The sequence below is a fragment of the Pan paniscus genome, chromosome 11, assembly GCF_029289425.2.
Source record: "Pan paniscus chromosome 11, NHGRI_mPanPan1-v2.0_pri, whole genome shotgun sequence".
NCBI lineage: Eukaryota > Metazoa > Chordata > Mammalia > Primates > Hominidae > Pan > Pan paniscus.
Genome location: NC_073260.2, coordinates 57765758 through 57788822, shown reverse-complemented (window position 1 = coordinate 57788822; position 23065 = coordinate 57765758).

Genomic DNA, 23065 nt, shown 5'->3' with positions numbered 1-23065 from the left:
TGAGCTTAACGATTAAAATTCCCAGCTCAAATGCTACCTAAATGATCTGAAAGCTTCTATGTGTGCCCTGAAGGAGACATTTATCTCCTGTAATTTCAGGTCTAAGATTGCTGAAAATGAAGCCCAGAAACTCATCCTGTGACTGGCTGAATTACAATGTAAGTTTGAACTCCCAGCCTTGTAGAGTATTTATGGGGAAAGTGAGGGCATTGATTGGGAAGGAATGGAATCTGAATATTGGAGTGGGGATGTGATGTGAGGGAAGACCTGGATGAAGCTGGAAACACTGAACCACTAAGTTCTTTTCTGCTGGAAGATGTCTCCCCAGCCCCAGGGGGAGCAGCCTCTCTACCCCCATTTGAAGAGAGTAACCTCTTAGTGACTGATGAAATTTTAGTGGCCTCCCCTGAGGAAGCGGCCATCAAGAAAATGCTGAATATTCTCAGGAACCATGCCTACCATCTTTCTTTGCTTCTGGATCTAGAACTAGACTCATCTCAGCGGGCCCCTAAAGGTGAGGTATAAAGTGTGGCCCATGAGGAGGTGTGCTACACTCTACAATAATTATTTGAGTTTTTAAAATTATACAGACAGACACCTAGGAAACATGTGAGAATGGATATTAAGTGTGAGAGATATTGGTGGAGGAACACCAACTTACCTCAGGCTGAAATTACTTTTACTAAGCATAGATTATACAGTTAATGTGCATCTCAGGAGTCAGAAAGGGCTCTAACACTTTCTGTGGTTGACTAAAGCCTAGACCAAAAGGTGGCCTACAGTGAGTAAGTTGGAAATGCCAGACCTGCCTTGGTTGAATGTATAGATACCCCTCTAGTTACTATAAGGTTACATCCCAATAAAGCTACCATAACTTGAAAATATTGCAAGTCAAACTGCATTTAATACACTTAACCTACCAAACATCATAGCTTAGCCTATCCTACTTTAAACATGCTCAGAACACTTATTCTATAGTTGAGCAAAATCACCTAACACAAAGCCTATTTTATAATAAAGTAATGAATAGCTGACCTAATTTATTGAATACCATACTGAAAGTGAAAAATGGAATACTTGTATGGGTACTAACCATTAATGTACACAGCTGAAAGTGCACGGAGCCTGAAGAAAGTTTGAAACATTGAACTAAAATTAATTGCTGGCTGATGGAGAGGTTATAGTGACAGGGTCATTGGTTTCTCTCTCTTCTGATGAAGCTTGAGAATGCAAAATGATACAATGGACTTTGGGGACTTGGGGGGAAAAGTGGGAGGGGGGCAAGGGATGAAAGACTACAAATATGGTACAGTGTATACTGCTTGGGTGATGTGTGCACCAATATCTCACGAATCACCACTAAGGAACTTACTCATGTAACCAAATACCACCTGTACCCCCAATAACTTATGAAAAATAAGAAAAAATTAAAACATTAAAAGTATAAAAAATAAAAACCACTGGCAACACAGCGCACTCACAGTACACAGCTGAGTATTGGTCATTTACCCTTGTGATGGTGTGGGTGGCTGGGATCTGTGGCTCCCTGCAGCTGCCCAGCATTGCAACAGAGTGTCATACAGCAGATCTAGCCTGGGAAAAGATCAAGATTCAAAATTCAAAGTGTGGTTTCTACTAAATGTGCATCACTTTCACACCATTGCAACAGGAACCATCTTAAAGGGGACCATCTGTAGAGGAAAGCATTCAAAGGCTTAGGGAGATCGGAATGTTAGAATAGATTTGCCATTTCAGATCTAACCACTCTCATTGGGAGAAAACAGAAGATGTACTTCTTTTCACTGCTATTGTGAGAAATCAATTTGTAAGGAGAACCTCAGCGTCTCTGAAGAGCTTTGTGATTGCCAGACCTTACAGTGGAGAATGCAGTCACTGTTTGGGAAATCTAGACAATGGGAGTAATTGGATCCCAGGATGGCAGGAGCCAAGGGGTGGTACCAAAGTGAGAGTGGGTGTGGTTCCTGTAAGGGAGGCAGACTCAAGACAGCAATCAGAATCATCTCACTTGTGCAGATTTATGGTGTTGGTTAGTTGAGCATGATGGTTCTAGAGGTGAAATACTCTGGAAGACTACTAAATTCTTACTTTCTCTGTATACATAAGGCTGTTCTTGCATTGCTATAAAGAAATAGTTGAGACTGGGTAATTTATAAGGAAAGAAGTTTAATTAGCTCATGGTTCTACAAGGAAGCATTAGCACTCACATCTGCTTCTGGAGAGGCCTCAGGATCATGGCGGAAGGCAAAGCAGGAGCTTCCATGTCACATGGTGAAAGCTGGAGCAAAAGAGAGAGAGTTAGGTGCCACACTTTTAAACAGCCAGATCTCATGAGAAGGCACCCACTGTCATGAGAACAGCACCAAGGGAATGGTGCCAAACCATTCATGAGAACTCCACCCCCATGATCCAGTCATCTTCCACCAGGCCCCACCTCCAATACTGGGGATTACAGTTCAACCTGAGATTTGGCTGGGGATATATATCCAAACTGTATCACTGGGTAAGCAGAAAATTCCTAGGTCAAGTGAATATAAGTTTAACCTAGACCAGAGTCACAACTCCTCAATCAATTCCCAGATTAGAGCCAGTTTATAGCCCCAGAACCCCCTGGAGGGGAGGGCAAGTACTCTTGAGGAAGGAGCACCATACACTGCAAAAAAAATCACACTGTTAAACTTCCTCACAACTTCCCCAAAAGTAAGGTACCATTTAGCAGGGTAACTATGCAACGAGGAAAAGGAAATAATCAGACCTATTAGAAACTACTGGACACTGGCCCTGAACTGACACTAATTCCAGGAGACCTAAACCCCCTCTGTGGTCACCAGTCAAAGTAAGGACTTATGGAGATCAGGTGATTCAGGGAGTTTTATCCAATGTCTGTCTCACAGTGGTCCCAGTGAGTCCCGAAATCCATCCTGTGGTTATTTCTTGTTTCCAGAATGCATGATTAGAATAGATATACTCAGAAGCTGGAAGAACCCTACATTGGTTCCTTAACTTGTGTAAGGGACAAGGGTTATTATGGTGAGATAGGCTAAATGGAAGCCGCTAGAACTGTCTCTGCCTTGGAAAGTAGTAAACCAAAGTTAGTACTGCATTCCTGGAGAGGTTGCAAACATTAATGCTACCATTAAGGATTTGAAATATGCAAGGGTGGTGATTCCCACCACATCCCCCATTCAATTCACCTATTTGAACTGTGCAGAAAACAAATGAATTTTGGAGAATGACAGATTACAGTAAGCTTAACTAGATAGTAACTCCAATTGCAGCTGCTGTATCAGATGTGGTTTCGTTGAATAATTTAACACATCCTCTGATATGCAGCCATTGACATGACAAATGCTTTTTTTCCTCTGTATCTGTTCATAAGTCTCATTACAAGCAATTTTCTTTCAGCAGACAAGGCCAGCAATCCATCTTCGCTATCCTGCCTCACAGATATGTCAACTTTCTAGGCCGATGTTAAAATTTAGTTGGCAGGGATCTTGATTACCTTTTACTTCCACAAGATATTACTGGTCCGTTACACTGATGGCATTACTGGTAAGACATACATGTCAGGGAGTGGTTAATAAATCCAACTAAAATGCTGGGGCCTTCTACCTCAGTACAATTTCGAGAGGTCCAGTGATGTTGGGCACATCAAGATATTCCTTTTAAGGTGATGTTGCTTCTGATCTCTCCTACAACGAAAAAAAGAGACTCAACACCCTGTGGACTTCTTTGGATTTTGGAGGCATCATACTCCTCATTTGCATGTGTTACTCTGAGCCATCTACTGAGTGACCTAGAAAACTGCTGCTTTTGAGTGGGACCCAGAATAAGAGGAGGCTCTGTAGCAGTCCAGGCTGCTGTGCAAGCTTCTCTGCTGCTTGGGCCGTATGATCTAGCAGATTCAATGGTGCTTGAAGTGCCAGTGGCAGATAGGATGCTGTTTGGAGACTTTGACAAGCCCTATAAGTGAGTAACAGCACAGGGCCTTAGAATATTGGAGCAAAGTCCTGCCATCTTCTGCGAATAACTCCTCTCCTTTTGAGAAACAACTCTTGGCCTGCTACTAGACCTTAGTAGTTACATAACTCGTAACCCTGGGCCACCAAGTTGCCATGTGATCTGAGCTGCATGTGATGAGCTGGGTGTTATCTGATTCACCAAGCTATGAAGCTAGGCATGCAGAGGAGCACTCCAGCATTTAATGGAAGTGGTATACACATGATTAGGTCTGAGCAGGCTCTGAGGCACAAGTAAGTTACATGAAAAAGTGACCCAAAAGCCCATGGTCCCCACATCTGCTACACTGACCTTTCTCTCGCAGCCTGCACCTATGGTCCCATGGGGAGCTCCCCATTATCAGTTGACTAAAGAAGAGAAGACTTGGGCCTGGATTACAGAGGGTTTTGCATAATATTCAGGAACCATCTGAAAGTGGATAGCTGCAGCACTGTAGCCCCTCTCTGGGACATCCCTGGACAGTGGTGAAGAGAAGTTGTCCCAGTGGACTCAACTTCAAATAGTGCACCAGGTTGTTCACTTTGCTTGGAAAGAACAAATGGCATAATGTGTAAACATAATTAGAAGATTGGTGACAAGGAAACCTGGGAAAGAGGTATGTGTGGGTGGACCTCTCTGAATAAGTGACAAAACCATGGTGATATTTGTGTCCCATGTGGATGTTCACCAAAGGATGACCTCAGCAGAGAAGAATTTTAAAAATCAAGTGGATAGGATGACCCATTCTGTGGATACCTATCAGCCTCTTTCGCCAGCCACTTCTGTCATCTCCCAGTAGACTTAGGAACAAAGTATCCATAGTGGCAGGATGGAGACTTAGCCTACATGGACTCCCACTCACCAAGGCCAACCTGACCATGGCCACTGTGAGGGTCCAGTATGCCTGCAACACAGACCAACTCTGAATCCTTGATATGCACCTGGGGTAATAAGCCAGCTACCTGGTGACAGATTGATTACATTGGGCCACTTTCATCATGGAAAGGGCAGTGTTTTATTCTTACTGGAATAGACACTCTGGATATAGAATTGCCTTCCCTACATGCAATGTTTCTACCCAAGCTACCATCCATGGGCTTACGGAATGCTTTAACCACAGTCATTGTTTTCCATACAGCAGTGCTTCTGTTCAGGGAATTCAGTTAACAGCAAAAGAAGTGCAGCAATGGGTCCATGTTCGTGGAATTCACCGACTTTACTATGTTTCCTACCATCCTGAAGTAGCTGGTTTGGTAGAATGATGAAATGGCCTTTTGCAGACTCAGTTACAGTGTCAGCCAGGTGGCAGTACTGAGCTGGGGAAAGATTCCTCAGGAGTCTGTATGCTTTAAATCAGCATCCAAAATATGATGCTGTTTCTCCAAAAGGCAGAATTCACAGGTCCAGGAATCAAGGGAAGAAAGTGGGAGTGGTCTCACTCACCGTTATTCCTAGTGACCTACTAGCAAAATGTTTGCCTCTTGATCCTACAACTTTATGATCTGCTGGCCTGGAAGTCTGTTTCAAATGAAGGATTGCTTCCTCCAAGAGACACAACAGTGCCTTTTTAGAACTGGAAATTAAAACTGTTACCCAGGCCGGGCGCGGTGGCTCACGCCTGTAATCCCAGCACTTTGGGAGGCCGAGGCGGGCGGATCACGAGGTCAGGAGATCGAGACCATCCTGGCTAACATGGTGAAACCCCGTCTCTACTAAAAATAGAAAAAATTAGCCGGGCGTGGTAGCGGGCGCCTGTAGTCCCAGCTACTCGGGAGGCTGAGGCAGGAGAATGGCGTGAACCCGGGAGGCGGAGCTTGCAGTGAGCCGAGATCGCGCCACTGCACTCCAGCCTGGGTGACAGAGCGAGACTCCGTCTCAAAAAAAAAAAAAAAAAAAAAAAAAAAAAAAAAAAAAAAAAAACTGTTACCCAGTGGCTTTGGATTCCTCATGCCTGTAAATCAATAGGCAAGGAAGAGAGTTACTGGGCTAGTTCTGGTTATTGATCTTAACTGGCAAGGGGAACTTGGACTCGTACTTCCAAATGGAGATAAGGAAGGGTGTGTCTGCAATATATATACCCTTAGGGTGTCCTTGGGATTATAATATTCTGTACTTATGGTCAATGGAAAATGACAACCACCTAATCCAGGCAGGACAACTAATGGCCCAGATCCTTCAGGAATGAAGCCTTGGGTCATCCCAACAAGGAAATAATCACGACCAGCTGAGGTGCTTAGTGGAAGAAGTGAGGTGCTTAGTGGAAGAAGTGAGGTGCTTAGTGGAAGAAGTGAGGTGCTTAGTGGAAGAAGTGAAGTGCTTAGTGGAAGAAGGTAGCTATAAATACCAGCTATGACCACATGACCAGTTACAGAAATCAAGATTGAAATTGTTATCAGCATTTCCTCCTTTTTTGTTATGAATACATGCAAATGTGTGTGGGTGCATTAAGCAAATATTATTGTTTTTCTGCTGTCTTATTCCCTTATAATTTAACGTAGCATGTATTGGCTATATCATTGCATTTAAGTGTTGTTGATTTTATATTATAACATTTAAGTTACAGGATATCAAGGAGAAAAGTAAACATCATTCGAGGATTATACCTCCTTTTCTGGGGAAGGGGTAGGTGTGTCTTCAGTTGTACATGGGATCATGATATATTAGACAGAAGCATGGCCTTGCTATTTTCTTTATTTAGAGATTAAGTATAGTTTAAGGAGATGTGCATGGATGCCAGGTTGACAAGAGGTGGACTTGTGATGAATAATTTCATGTGGAAATTTGACGATGTCATGAGGTGCCCAGATATTTAATGAAACGTTATCCCAGCTATGTCTGTGATGGCGCTTTTGGATGAAATTAACATTTGAATCAGTAGACTGAGTAAAGCGAGCTTCTCTCCCTAATGTGAGTAGCCCTTACTCAATCAGTTGAAGGCCTGAATAGAACTAAAATTACTCTGACCTTCCAGTAAGAAAGAGAAAACTCCTGCCTGGCTGTTTGAACTGGGTCATGACTTTTTTCTTGTCTTCAGACTAAACTGAAATATTGGCTCTTCTTGGATTTTGAGCCTGCCAGTTTTCAGACTGGAACTTCCACCATTGACTCTCGTGGTGCTCAGGCCTTCAGACTCAGACTGGAACTCTCCCATTGGCTCTCCTGGGTCTCCAGCTTGCCTACAGCGAACTTGACTTCTCAGCCTCCAGAATTACGTAAGCTAATTAGCTATAGTAAGTCTTTCTCGCTCTCCCTCTGTCTCTGCTATTGGTTCTGTTTCTCAGGATATTCCAGATAGTATAGTCACCTCTGGCTGAGAATTCCAACTTCTTCACTTTATAGATTATTCTTTCTCTATGATTCAAACATCCTAACTCATAAGTAAGATTTATTTTCTCCCTCAATTTTCAACAAAAAAAGACACATATACATATAACCCATTAGTTTATTTTCAATAACCTTACAGAAGATATGGAGGTGTAACAAAAATTACTGTAAACATAAGCCTTATATTCTTTCTTTTTTTTTTTTTTTTTTTTTTTTTTTTCCTTTTTTTGAGATGGAGTTTCACTCTTGTTGCCCAGGCTGGAGTGCAGTGGCGCAATCTTGGCTCACCACAACCTCCACCTCCCGGGTTGAAGCTATTCTCCTGCCTCAGCCTCCTGAGTAGCCGGGATTACAAGCATGTGCCATTACATCTGGCTAATTTTGTATTTTTAGTAGAGATGGGGTTTCTCCATGTTGGTCAGGCTGGTCTCGAACTCCCGACCTCAGGTGATCCACCTGCCTCGGCCTCCCAAAGTGCCGGGATTACAGGTGTGAGCCACTGCACCCAGGCCAAGCCTTATATTCTTTAAAAGTTAATTCCCCACTGCTTGGCCAGCTAATTCCCTCTGAGCTTTTCTGGCATGACCCTGGCTCTCCTTCCTGCATCTCCCTCCTTCCCCTCCCTTCTCTTCTGTCTTTTCTCTTCTCAGGAGCAAAAACTAAATTGGTCTCCTTTTCTCACACAAGATAGTTTTGGTGCCCCCTTTGCTGCTTTAACTCTTGCCAATGGGCATAACTTTGAAGTTTCAATTTTATCCCAAGCAGCTCATCAAACTAGTACTTCAACGTTAGGAATTCTTCTGTAATAGGAATTCTAGTGCCAGCTATTCAAGTTATAAACATCTCAATCTCTGTCACAATCAAAATAACTGCCATTGACTGAGAACTCATGCTCCAATCACTGTTATGATGTGCTTCACTGACATTCTCTCATGTTCTTACGGAAACACCACATAGTCATGCTTTTTCTAACTGTGGCAGATGCTGCTGTGTTTCTAATCAATATCCACTTTCTTCTTCTTTTAAATTAAAGGGTGCTGCTCCATTCAGTCCCACTTTACTAGGCCTCTGCATTGCACCCCCCCCCATACTATTGTTGGTAGCTAAGGGCTCACAAGTGCCCTGTTCTCTCCTGAGCACTTCTCCAGACTTAAGGGAGCTGCCTCACCTGGACAACCTGTAGCCAGTGACTGACTGACACATGGTATAAAGGGCTATTCCTCTAGCCTCAACGTCAGGCCAACTCTGTAATGCAATCCATGCTCCAAAACTCTGGGTGTCAGGCTGAGCCAGTCTTGTGTTGAGATCATCCTGGCTTAGGTAGATCTCACCCTTGTCTCACCCTACTTACTATTCCCCTCTCATAAGGTTATTCTCTCAAGAAAAGTTGCTCAATAATTGCTATTGCAGGCTCTGCTTCTATAGAACCCAATCTGACAGACTGAATGCGCTGCAGAAAAAACAATGAAGGCCATTAACAGAAGGAAACCAATTAGGGTATCAGTGGAGCCTGGGTGAGTGGTGACCTAACAAGAGCTCACTCCAAAATGGTAGCAGTGGACACAGACAGGAGTTGGATCAACCAGTTCATTTGTTTTCCATAATCATATTTTATTTTCTTTGTAGCAATTGTCACTCTCTGCTATTATAGCATTTTGTGTCTTTTAAAGTTTCTTTGTTTTTTGTTTTTGAGATAGAGTCTTGCTCTGTCAACTAGGCTGGAGTGCAGTGGCATGATCTCCACTCACTGCAACCTCTGCCTCCCAGGTTCAAGTGAGTCTCCTGCCTCAGCCTCCCAAGTAGCAGGGATTACAGGCACGTGCCACCACACCTGGCTAATTTTTTTTAGGGGCGGGTATTTCTAGTCCAGACAGGGTTTCACCATTTTGCCCAGGCTGGTCTCAAACTCCTGACCTCAAGCAATCCACCCACTTCTGCCTCCCAAAGTGTTAGGATTACAGGCATGAGTCACCACACCTGGTCTCCTTTAAAGTATTTTTAAATATTTACCTTGTTAAAAGTTTTTATCTTCCTTTAAAGAGACATAAGAACGAGGGTCTTTCTTAGGTACTATCATATTCTTTCTGCCCCTAAAACAGTGCTGGCAGACAATTCATGCAAAATACATATTTGTAAATAAGTGAATGAAAAATGAATGGAAGAAGAGTGATTGAGATTAGCTTGAGGCCTATGTGGGATTGAGGGAGCTGATTAGGTTATAAGTTGAGAGAGATCTAGAAATATCAAAAGAACTCTGGAGAATGATCTGTTTGGTATAATAAATTATATACTGGGAACTCAGGAGAGATACTATAAGGCCTAAGACAGTATTTGGGTGACTAAGCCCTTCACTTTAAAAGCTCAGTGTAGTACTTTATGCAAAACCTTGAAACTTACCGTATTTCTTTTTGGCATTTTTGATGATGCTTAAGAATGTTAAATAAGGAAAGACTCTTTGTGTTACCTGTACTGTGTGTGTATTAGAATTGTAACCTATTTCAGTTTTCGTCTCATCACCAACAAGCTTTTCAAAGTAGTAGAAACTACTTTTTCAGAAGGTGAAGTAATGCTGTTTTGTCCAGTGGGTGATTACTTGCTGTGAATACTTAGTGATCATCTGGCTTGGAAACATGCGTAGGTGTGTATAATAAATGAGACCGCTACTACCTGTTAATTGTACTTTATAATTGCAGTTTATCTCCTCTGTACACCTGCAGAGTCCTGGCTCATATCACAGAGAAAAGGTTGTTACTGTGGCTTGACTGAGAGAGCTCATTTATTAAAGCTCTAAGGGATTGTATTATCAACTTGTCTCATGTCTTTCTACATTATCTAATATTCTCCATTCAGATGTACACAAAAAATATCCATCTTTTAATGCATAACTGATGTACATACATGCTGTTATTGTTATTGTTAAGGAACTTTAGTTATTTGAAGTTAGTAAAATTAAAGTTATTGTTATGGTTATGCTGTTAAGTTATTGATGGTTAAATCAATAACTTTTAGGCAACAAATTGGTTGATCGCTTATTGTTGATTTTAAGCAGTTGCCAAGCAATATTAATGTCCTAACATTAAGATTAATGGAGTGTATCATTCATTGACTTGATCATTCCCCTCCCATTTCTATTGCCCTGTCCCTTGGGGTGCTGGCATTGGGTTCGTATGTGTGCAATCGAATCTTTTCCGTGGCAGATGCTGAGCAGCAAGTCCTGACAGTGAATAGCCGTGTGTTTAGTCAGGTGTTTACATAGGCTCAAGTAAATGAGAATTTTATGGAAAGTCGATAAGACATCTCAATACTTTCACATTCATTTTAGAAAAGTATAGTACGAGAAGAAGAGCTTCGACAAATATTGTGTCTAAAAAGCTAAAAACATCCTGATCTTCGTAACCGAGTGGCTAACAAATAAACTAAAGAAACTCACACAACACTCAGTTAAAGGAGTCAAAATAAACTGTCATCGAATACACATCATGATGAGGTCTTATTTAGCAATATTATATTCCCTTTAATTGCATTTGTAATGTTGACTTAAATGGGAGAATACTGCATTCCTTTGCCTTTCCCTCTCTCTGAAGATTTTGAGAGAAGAAACAGAAGAAGTTGTAGAAAATCAACTCTGCTTCCTTTTACTAATTGTGAATATAAGCTCACCGTACTCTGGAGTGAAAATAAAAACAATGTTTTAGTTGATTGTATCTACCAATGCCATCTACTCCACATTCTTGCTTTAATTGATAGCTTATTTTAAGAAAACACTATGACTTGTTTGTAGAAAATGTACTTTAAGATCCCAGAAGCATTTAATTCCTCAGGAAAACTTATCAGGATGTCATATAATGATTAAAAAGACATTGAAAATCAGTAATTTTCATCAGCTGATCTGCTTTCTTGGTATTTTATACTGTAATACCCTTTGCTATATGTGATCTCTGAATAGATAAGTCAGCTTTCAATGCTCACAGTTTTTAACATAGAGTATTTTTTTAAAACTTTGAGTATTGTATAGATTAGGGACAGTGACTTTCACTGAATGAAACTATACTTACTTCTGGTATAAAGAGAATATATACTCATCTACACATGCTCCACTTTGCACTACAGCTGAAGGACTCTGAAAGCACACCGCTCTGGGTTTTAGCTCGAGGACATCCCGTGGGTGGGTCACTGAGCAAAAGCATTATAGGACATCCCGTTCTACAAGGAATGAGGACAAAGCCCAGGCTTTTCTGGAAAGTTCCTCTATATATCAAGATACTGCATTCTTAGCACATTCTACAGTTATTCTAAAACTGCAAGCCAGGAAATGGGGAAGGGGAGAAGAAAGCTGGGTCCGCTGAGGCCATCTAGGGGCCAGTCCTCCTCCAGAGGCCGTTAAATTGGTCCAGGAAAGAGAAAAATATGGCTTTGATCAGGGTGGTGACGATGGAGTTCTTAATCAGTGGTAGGGTTTTTGATAGGTTTTGTAAGTGTGATAGAACCAATAAGATTTCTTTCCAGACTGGATGTAGAGTGTGAGAGAAGAAGAGTGGTGATCCCAAAGTCATTAGCTTGGGCACCAGATGGAATTGCCATCAACGGAGATTAAGGAAGAATGATTTGTCCCTTAAATTGCACAGTTGTAGCAATAGATGAGTTTACTAGGAAATAAAACATGTGTTTGCAAAGGACTGGTCTATTTCCTTAAGAAAACAGAAACTAGGCCGGGCGCGGTGGCTCACGCCTGTAATCCCAGCACTTTGGGAGGCCGAGGCGGGCGGATCACGAGGTCAGGAGATCGAGACCATCCTGACTAACACAGTGAAACCCTGTCTCTACTAAAAATACAGAAAATTAGCTGCACGTGGTGGCGGGCACCTGTAGTCCCAGTTACTCGGGAGGATGAGGCAGGAGAATGGCATGAACCCGGGAGGCAGAGTTTGCAGTGAGCCGAGATCGCGCCACTGCACCAGCCTGGAAGAGACAACGAAACTCCGTCTCAAAAAAAAAAATAAAAAATAAAAAATAAAAGAAGACAGAAACTAAAATATTAGTGCTCATTTTATGCCTGTCTTTGTCAAAACACTAGGACATTAAAGAACATGTAGGGCAATACAAACCAAAAACGTAATAAGCATGCAATGCCCATATCCTCCACCCCAGTAAAATAATTCATGTATTCAGCTTGCATCCAAGTTATTTATTATTATTATTCTGCCAACGTGTTTCACACAGGCTGCCATTTTAAATTTTGTTTTTGATGAAATGTCTGTTGAAATGCTCCTTTGGAGAAATGACTGTACTTTCTCTTGATTCCTTGACTAAATTTTCACAGAATCGTTTGATCAGAAACTACATAGAAATGTGTTCACTATTATCCATTAGAGTTTATTAAGCAATGAAAGAAATGAAGGCATAAGGATAAAACGTCTGCCCAAATTTCTGAGCAGTCACTTTCTCATTAGAGCTCTTGTATTTGGGGACTCTAATGTGGAAATACCGTGAGAATTTAAAGAACAAATAGTACATCCTCCTCCCTTAGAAGGTATCAGAATTTTTAATTTTTATATTATATTGTAATATACTATATTATATTATTATATTATATTATTATATTATATTATATTTTAAGACGGAGTCTCGTTCTGTCACCCAGGCTGGAGTGCAGTGGCGCCATCTGGGCTCACTGCAAGCTCCGCCTCCCAGGTTCACGCCATTCTCCTGCCTCAGCCTCCCATGTAGCTGGGACTACAGGCGCCCGCCACCACGCCTGGCTAAATTTTTTTGTATTTTTAGTAGAGACGGGGTTTCACCGTGTTAGCCAGGATGGTCTTGATCTCTTGACCTCATGATCTGCCCGTCTCAGCCTCCCAAAGTGCTGGGATTACAGCTGTGAGCCATTGTGCCCAGCCCAGAAATTTTTTTTTAATGGTGAATATTAAATGGTGAATTTAGATAATAACCTAAGATAATTTTGTAGAAATGCAAAATTTGCAAAATAATTTCTGATCATAAAAGGAGGATAGGTGAAAGCTTATCCCAGGTGGTGTCTGACCTGCTTTGTATCTCTGGATTTTCACACTAGAGTGCAATTATGTGGCATATCCACTCTGATTTTTGCAAGTTTAAGAAGTTACTTTAGACACATTGTAATGTTTCTTTAAGCATATTTCACTCCCATAAATGGGGTAACAACATTCCATATTAAAGTTAGTAATATATTACAATTAAAGTGTCTAATTCTCAGATCCTTTGTAACACATGGGCTACAATAAATCACATACAAAAAAAGTCTTAAATTATTAGAATCTATTATGTAAAAAGTGACTAAGAGAATCATGCTAGTTTTCAGTTTATTGCCTCTGATCTCCAAATGCAGTCTTCAATACATGTTCTGTACTAATGGACAGGCATCTTTAAGCATTTCTGCTTACCAGTAAGGATACCAGTAAGCAGAAAGAAAGCTGTTCTGCTCTTTCCAGCTGCTGCATGGTGGGCCAGCAGTGTGGGTATGAGAACATCTGGCGTCATTCTGCCCCAGCGACATGTTCAAAATACACCACCCCTCAGTCCTAGCCTGTCCTAGTGACCACCTTCATGCAGCCCTCTTGAGAGAGACGCTATGTGGTCCAGGTCTCTTGCCCACACTGCCACCCTGATTCCCTCTGCCTGCTTGTCCCTACCTTCCAGACTTGTCTTGTGAGGTCCCCCCGATGCAGCGGCCCTCCTGTCAGGGTTACCATATGCTCTAAGCTTTGTGCTGCACTGGCATTGCAGGGAAGTTTACATTTTCCCCCTGAAGTTTTGATAATGTAAGCCTATAAAACAAACTGAAAATAGGCAGATTAACAGAAGAAAAGGCATACAAATTTATTAACATGCATATGGGCTTGGGTATCACATACAAAGTATTAATAAACTCAAAGCGAGGGTCAGATGGTTGAAGTTTGTATGCCATTTCGAGGCTACAGAAAGAATGGCAGCTCAGAGCATGGCCAAAACCAGGTTATGGTGGTAAATCAAGTTATGGTGGTGGGACACGTTATGGGAGGGAGAGAAGAGGAGGCCTGGCAGCAAAGCTGGTCTTGTTATGTAGCTGAAACCTCACAGGTAGCAGCCATCTCAGAAAATAGATGGTAAATGTTTCTTTGAGAAGTTTAAAGGTGTCAGACTAGACTCAGATGAGGAAGGGCCCCAGAGAAACCTGGCTGTATCAAGGCAGATTCTCTATGGATGCAAACCTCCCTCCTGAGGAAAGACAGCTTTTCAGGGCTACTTCTATTTGCAGACCCTCTGAACAGCCATCTCAAAAGATGTCAAAGAAGGATATTTGGGGGTGAAATATTTTGATTTTCTTCACAGGCATACATTTTACATGGCAGAATCATAATACAAGTATAATTAAATAAAACCAAAGTACAAGTATAATTAAAATGAATACCTAGTCCTATAACAGATACATTCCACAAAAATGTAATTATTAACACCAGGGCAGTTATATTTCAAGCTCATGCTTCTCAGCTTCTCTGTTCTTGTAGCAGTGTAGGTCAAATCAGAAGATAAAAGCCATAGAGTGATTTCAACAGAAATTTAATATAAAGAATTATACCATGATAAAAGATTAACTATAGGATATGAGTGAACTCTATAAGTTAATCTAGAGCTGAGGGAAGATACTCAAGGAAGAACGAACTTGGAAAGAGAAGCCCTTCCCCAAAGCTGTAGTTAAGACTTTATTGGAGAAGGTGTTTTATCCTACTGAATTACAGAGAAGTCTATCTGTTTACCTGGGTCAGAGCTGGCCTACAGTCACAGGTGAAGCCGAGCTATGGACTGAATTGCAGCCCGTCCCAATTCATAGGTTAAATCCCTAACCTCCAATTTGGCTACATTGGAGATACAGTCAAATTGTAGGTTAGGGATTTAACATATGAATTCGGACGGGCTGCAATTCAGTCCATAGCTCGGCTTCACCTGTGACTGCGGACCAGGTTAAGCCAAGCTATGGACTGAATTGCTATGACCTGAATTCATTTAGACTACATTTGGAAGTAATTAAAGTGACATTAGGTAATTAAAGTTACACCCCATCAGATTAGGTTGGGCCCCTAATCTGATAGGATTGGTGGCTTTTTATGAAGCCTATAAAACAAACTGATTATAGGCAGATTTTTTAAAGGCATACACATTTATTAATGTGCATATGGATTTGGGAGTCATATGCAAAGTATGAGGCTCAAAGCAGGGGTCAGATGGTTGAAGTTCTCTCTCCCTCTCTCTCTCTTTCTCTCTCCTTATACATACAGTTAAAGAAGGCCATGTGAGAACACAGCTAGAAGGTGACCATCTACAAGACAGGAAGAGATCCCTCACCAGAAACCAACTGGCCAAAACAACATAACTTTGGACTTCCCAGCCTGCTGAACCGTGAGAAAATAAATTTCTGTGGTTGAGGCCACCTAGTCTATGGTACTTTGTTATGGCAGTTCAAGGAAACATATACAAGCAGGAAATAACTCTCTGGAATGAGGATGGGGTGCAGGTAAGCAATAGCGAGTGGCTGGGTGCCTGATATACAAAAGGGGTAAAGGTATACAAACCTTTCCTTTGCTAAAGGAAACCAAAAATATTTCACCCCAAAACATAGTTCTTTGATGTATCTTGAGGTGGCTATTCAGAAGGCCAGCAGACAGGAATAGTGCAGAAAAGCTGACTTTCATGGAGTAGATTTGCATCTGTGGAGAAAATCTATATAGGTGAAATAAACAGCCAGGCTTTCTCTGAGATTCCCCTTCTGCAACATGGTATACAGGCTTCTGAACCCCACTAAGGTATTGACAATCACTCTGTGATTCTCTTTGTGCACACTAATAAACTTGCATGCCATTTCTCCTGTTAATTTACCTTTTTTGAGTTGATTTTTCAGCAAACCTTCAGAGGGCAAAGGGGAAGCTTTTCATTGGCCTCTACACCTGGTTTCCACTTGATTAATTGGCCTCCTGAAACTGTCCAGCTGTTCAAAATGATTTATGCATCTATATGGCATGGATCACTTCACTACGTCCAGTACTAACCTAAGCAATGCAGGCTCTTGCCCATTCGAGATGAGACTCTAATAAAGCATGAACATTGTCTAAGCCACCTAAAACTTTCATAGAGAAGATAGTCGTTGATTTCACATATTGGTTCACAGAAAAAAAGAATGGGACCATTATGTATAATTAACCTTACCATTATTATCATCTGAGAAGTCTTTTTCTATATTTTAAAGTAAATGTCAATTTAGATAGTGAGAACTATAAACTACATTAAGTTGAAATGAAAATGCTGACCATATGTTAATAACTTCATGTTAAGGAAATATATGCACTCACTGAGAAAGTCTACCATTTTATGACATCATGAGCAATTAAATATTTTGAATTATTTTTCATTTTATATATATACTATTTGCATTTTTTGGTTTGCTTATAATATTCTCTTTATATACAACCCCCAAAATAAAAATAATTTGGAAAGACATGAAGAAGAAACTACCTACCACCAAGAAACTACCACCAAGATATCAAAGATAAACAGAACCAATATTTTGCTGAGCAGTCTTCCATGTATTTACATGTCCATACACATGGACTTAGGACTAAATAAATTGTCATTAGTGGAATCACACTGAATCCTTGCTAGATCATGCTAGGCCATGAGTGTAGGACTTATATATTGAGAAATAAAGAGAATCCTAAGCCCCCCACTTGACTGAACAGACTTCCTCTTGGTCAAAGGGACCAGAGGTTTTTAAGGTTTCTCTAGAGAATGGCTAACCACCATTAGGCTTTCTTCCCTAAGGGTGAAGGCAGAAACCAGCCCTTTCAAAAGTCTTGCCCAGTGATTTCAACCAACTGCCTGACACTTGTCCTCCCTCTTGCAGCTTTAACACAGAAACTGACCAGCATTCCTTCCCAATAAGAGACCACCCACCACAGCATGGCTCTGGCCGGTCTACAAAGGCTGTGTACTGAGAGCCTTCGTATCCTCCACTTCACCTTTTGATGTACAAGGCCTAACTGAAATACATTTAAATGCTATGTCTCCACCCCAAAGTGAACATGGGACACATGTTACATACATGTTAGCCTTTCTTATTCCTCCCTCCCTGGAAACACTTATTTTCTGCTCAGTTCAGAGGTTCAGAGTTTCTGCGTCCTGCCTGCGGGTTGTGGTAACCTGCTTTAGAAATATAGCCCTCTTCCCAAATGTATGAACCATGATTCTTCAAGTGGACAGAATGATTTATGGACTTCCATAAGCATGTTCATGGTGGACTCACAGTATACATTTCTGGAATCACTGAGTAAATGCTATCGACAAACTGTATTTTTTCAGATTAATATTATGTCATGGAGACATCCCAATTCATCCAGGTGGCTGGCTAAGATAACTTAACAACAACACCCAACTTTTGTAATTAGAAACACCTAGAGACACTAGATAATACATAACAATTCTCCTTTCCATTCTCTGTATTTAGAGTTTGGGGTGTTGATAGCATTGCAGATATCAGAGATAAAGCCTTTGACCTTTGTGATATAATGAATGGGAATAGAGATGCCTGCACCCAGCCAGCACATAGAAAATAGGGCACATTCAAACAGTAGACTGATTTTTTTAAAGAGAGAAAGGATAGGGAACTTTGCTATTCTCTAGGTGAAAACAGAAATTTCTCCTTAGAAATAAAGCACTATACTTATTCCTTGCAGGTATTTAGAGACTAAATATACATAATCAGCTTTGTAAGTACTTAAAATGCTTAAAATAATACATTATTATAAAGTAAGAAGTAATAATAAAATTCACCTTTATGCATATAAAAAGCCTCAATACATATGATGTAAAAGTTGACAAAATCATGATAAGTGAACAGATATTCCAGAGAGACAGTTTAAAATACCTCTCTCACTGTGGGGAGGGGACAAGTTATTTAATGGATGTAGTTTCTGTTTCACAAGATGAAAAAGTTGTGGAGACTGGTTGTGTTCTGAATGCAAATACACTTAACACTACTGAATTGTATTTAAAAATGGTTAAAATTGTCATTTTATGTTGTATTTTGCCACAATTAAATAATACTTCCCTCAGATACTGGTTGAGCAATAAACCAAAAACAAAATCTCAAAATAAGGATATTTGAAAACACTATTTATGAAAATTTTATGAAAAGGGTATTAACAGACCATAATACTCAAAAATGACAAAAAATGCTTTCCTTTCAAGTTGATATGAAACACTTATAAAAATTTCAGTGTACTAGGCCACAGCAAGTATCAGTAAATAATAATCATCAGGCCAGGCGCAGTGGCTCACGCCTGTAATCCCAGAACTTTGGGAGGGCTAGGTGGTCAGAACACGAGGTCAGGAAATCGAGACCATCCTGGCCAACATGGTGAAACCCTGTCTCTACTAAAAATACAAAAATTAGCTGGGTGTGGTGACACGTGCCTGTAATCCCAGCTACTCGGGAGGCTGAGGCAGGAGAATTGCTTGAACCCAGGAGGCAGAGGTTGCAGTGAGCTGAGATGGCGCCATTGCACTCCAGCCTGGCAATAGAGTGAGACTCCATCTCCAAAAAAAAAAAAAGTAATAATAATAATTAATATGATCATATTCTTAGACCACAATTTGACAACATAGATTTTGTTAACCAGAAGATCGCAATATACTATACTTTGCGAAATTTAAAAATACATTTGAAATAAGAAAATGAAGTTATGTTTAGAACAGAATGGCAATAAAAACACTACATATCAAACTTGTATATGTTTGGTGCAACTAAAGCATTCTTTAGAAGGTGGTTTGTATTTGTAAATATATTTATTAGTAAAGAGAAAGCCTAAAAAAAAATCAGTGGGGTAGGTAACTCCATCAGAAGGGAGACTCCATACATAAGACTACTTACATGACTACAGAATTCTATAAGAAAGACAAACAGCTCAAAATGTAGAAATAGCCAAATTATAAGGGAACCCAGTGCATAAGATCTTCTGCTTCAGGTCCATTGGGAAAGAATGGGCAACTCTAAATATTAATGGTACTGGGACATTAGTTACAGATGAGAAAAAATATAAAATTGGACCCCCTACCTGTCACTGGACACAAAAAAACAAATGTAAGTTCTAATGAGTGAAAATAAAAAATAAAAAATTTTAAAATTCGGAAAATATGAAGAAATAGTTTATACCTTCCAGTGGACAAGGATTTCATACCCAAAACACAAAACTATGAAGTAAAACATTGGTTCATTTTACAACAATAATATTAACATTTTAGTTTATCAAAAGACTTTATAAAAAGGGAATAGAAGCCATTAGCGGAAAGAAGATGATTTGCAACACCTATGAAAAAGGAGTAGTGTTTATGGAATATGAAGAATTTATACAAATCAGAAGAGAAACGAATACAAAACTGGACAAAGGAAACATATAACCTGGCATTTCATAAACAAAGAAAATCATATTACTTATAAACTTAACAAAGATGCTCCACCTCCACATGTGGAAGTCAAGAACAACTGAAGTTCAGCAGAACACCCTGAAGTCAAGATTTTGTCGTGTGTGTGTGTGTGTGAGAGTGTGTGTATATTTTTTATGTTCTGAGTCTGCATATTTTATTGTATACTTTATGGACATTTTCCCATGTCATTAAGTTAAGAGAAAAGCATTGATGACTCATTTAACATATATTTAGAGAGTTGTTACCATGTGCAGTATAGTTTTCTAATTACTGGAGCTAGATGAATGAACGAAATAAAAACAAAAATCTCTGCCTTCATGAAGATTCTATTCTGGGAAAGGCAGACCATAAACAAGAAAAATATAGTATATTAGACAGTGATGAGTGTTAACAAGCAAAGTAAAATAGAAGGCTAAAAAGCATTGGTCAGGGGAGTGAAAATTTTGAAGTTCAATATGTGAGTAAAGTTCTAACTGAATCAATCAGCCATAGATAGGAATATTGTACAATTCAATCATCTCTCCATGGTTCAATATTTAGGTATTTCTATACTTTGACATTGTAATAAAAGAAAGTGAAAACACTGTCACATGTCTTTGCCAGTGTCTCCAATTATTACCTTAGAAAGGTTTCTTTTTTTTTTTAAATCTTTTTAATTTTTTTCTTGAGACAGTCTTACTCTTGTCGACCAGTCTGTAATGCAGTGGCATGATCTGAAGGAAGTTGCCAATGACAATAAGACAGTTCACTCAAATGTTACCTCTAGAGGCAGACAGTAATTCCTGCCACAAATATATTTTAAAATCCTAAATTTATTGTTAAAGATCTGGTAATGGTTAGTACAGTAACAGAGATGGAAGGGGAAAGAAACATATCAATGAGAAGAGATGTTTTTCTATAAACAATATAGACAAAGAGAATCAAATGTTTTGTTACATTAGACATCACAGCCACTCATGTAATCTCAATGTATGGTTCTATACGGAAAGAGCAGCTGATTTCGGAAAACACATCCCCCGAAAAAGCTGTCTAAAGCAGTAGAAAGGAAATCTTTGAGCCACCAAGTTGTAAACTGAAGAGCTCCCCAAAGGCTCATGACATACGATACTGTATCTGGTCCTAAGTCCAGCAGCTTGCCACCTAAAAGCCAGAGTCAAGAGACATGGATGGGTGGAAGGAAAAAATGGTTTTAATCAAGGTGTTAGAGCGGCAGGAAGGAAGATAAAGAGAGTGGATGACTGAAGTATATTTTTAAAACTGAGGTCCTTAGTTACAATACAGTTGAGAGTGTGGGGGAATAAGGCTGGAGGGATGACCAGCTTCAAAGGAGGCTGCTCACAGGGTTTCCTATGTGAGCGCTGCAATCTGCAGTTATGTAACTTGGAGGATTAAGTGGGGCTGGAAACAGGAGGATTTATTGAATGTCTGTTTTAGTGTTTTAGGAGTGGTTGAAGACGGCCCCACATGTCCATTTCTGTATAAAGGACAAAATGTTCATTTTCCGTAGAGGATAAAACAGAGAGTCTCTGGACTGGAGACCACTGAGACCAATTGAGGAAAGGGTACAATATTGAAAACAAAGCACACACTGAAAATTGAGATTCCCAGCTTTTCTCATTTCTAGCTTTTAGGATGCTGACAACAGGGCTTCCTTCCTCCAAAAAGAGAAATAAATAAATCAATAAATATTCATCCGTGGGGATTAGACCAGGTCAGTAAAGATAAGCCAAAAAATCCTGACATTGGTCTGGCACAGTGGCTCACGCCTATAATCCCAGCACTTTGGGAGGCTGAAGCGGGCGGATCACGAGGTCAAGAAATCGAGACCATCCTGGCCAACATGGTGAAACCCCGTCTCTACTAAAAATACAATAATTAGTTGGGCATAGTGGCACGTGCCTGTAGTCCTAGCTACTCGGGAGGCTGAGGCAGGAGAATCACTTGAACCCGGGAGCTGAAGGTTGCAGTGAGCCGAGATCGCGCCACTGCACTCCAGCCTGGTGACTGAGCGAGACTCTTTCAAAAAAAAAAATCCTGACATTAGGCATTTCCCCCAAAAATAGATCTAACAGCAAAATAATGGTCCTAGTGGTGAGTTTCTAACACTAAATAACTAGAGGGATTTCAGGGCAAGCATGTGGGGCTTTGACTAGTAAGTAAAGACTAGTAAGTAAACCCTGGATTTAAATCACAATGTGAGTTCTGGAGATCTCACAGTGTGAGTTCTGGAGAGCTCTGAGCAGTGGAGAGATGGAAGGGGCTTCATGGGAGACTCATCCAGCCAGGAAAGAGAATTTTAGAAGGTTGAGCCTGAAAGCAGGGAGCTCACTGCGGAGGTGAGTGGGGTTGGGGGTCGGGGGGGCAGGAGGGAGGGAGGGGAGGTTGGCATTCAGTCCACAGGGCTCCTGGGTTTTTCTGAAGCTAGAGACTTCCTAAAATATTTAGTATTCCTGGGATTAATGTCTATTACCTATTTTCTGAATGGCATGCTTTGTAGTTCTTCTTAGAGGAAAGTTCTTGTTCATTATAAGACAATTACGAACTTCCTGAAACTCTAAAGAAAGCTGAATGTTGCAAAGTAAGCTCACGGCTGAAAATACTCTTCCATTTTCAACAACCTTGTTACAAAACTCGGCAAAGAGAAGACTCTTAGTGAACACACAAAGGGGACCTGAATCAGGAGAAGCTCAGGCTCTCCCAGGAGCTCCCCTAAAGGGTTTAGGTAAGTCTCAGAGGAGCTTCCACAAAATGGAGTTCTCCTGGAAACAATCACTGACTAGTTGTTTTCTCTTAAAATATCAATTTCCTAACAGTAAGAGAAAAATTAAAACACATTTAAATTATATAGAGTTTATTTGAGCATTTGGAGATTCTTTTTGTTTTCTTTTCTCTTTTCTTTTCTTTTCTTTTTTCTTTTGAAACAGAGTTTCCCTCTTGTTTTCCAGGCTGGATTGCAATGGGTCCATCTCGGCTCACTGCAACTTCTGCCTCCTGGGTTCAAGCAATTCTCCTGCCTCAGCCTCCCGAGTAGCTGGGATTACAGGTGCCTGCCACCACGCCAGGCTAATTTTTGTATTTTTCGTAGAGATGGGGGTTCACCATATTGAACAGGCTGATCTCGAACTCCCGACCTCAGGTGATCCACCCGCCTCGGACTCCCAAAGTGCTGGGAATGCAGGTGTGAGCCCCCACACCCAGCCCATTTGCTCTAGCAGATTATTCTCTACTCATGTAA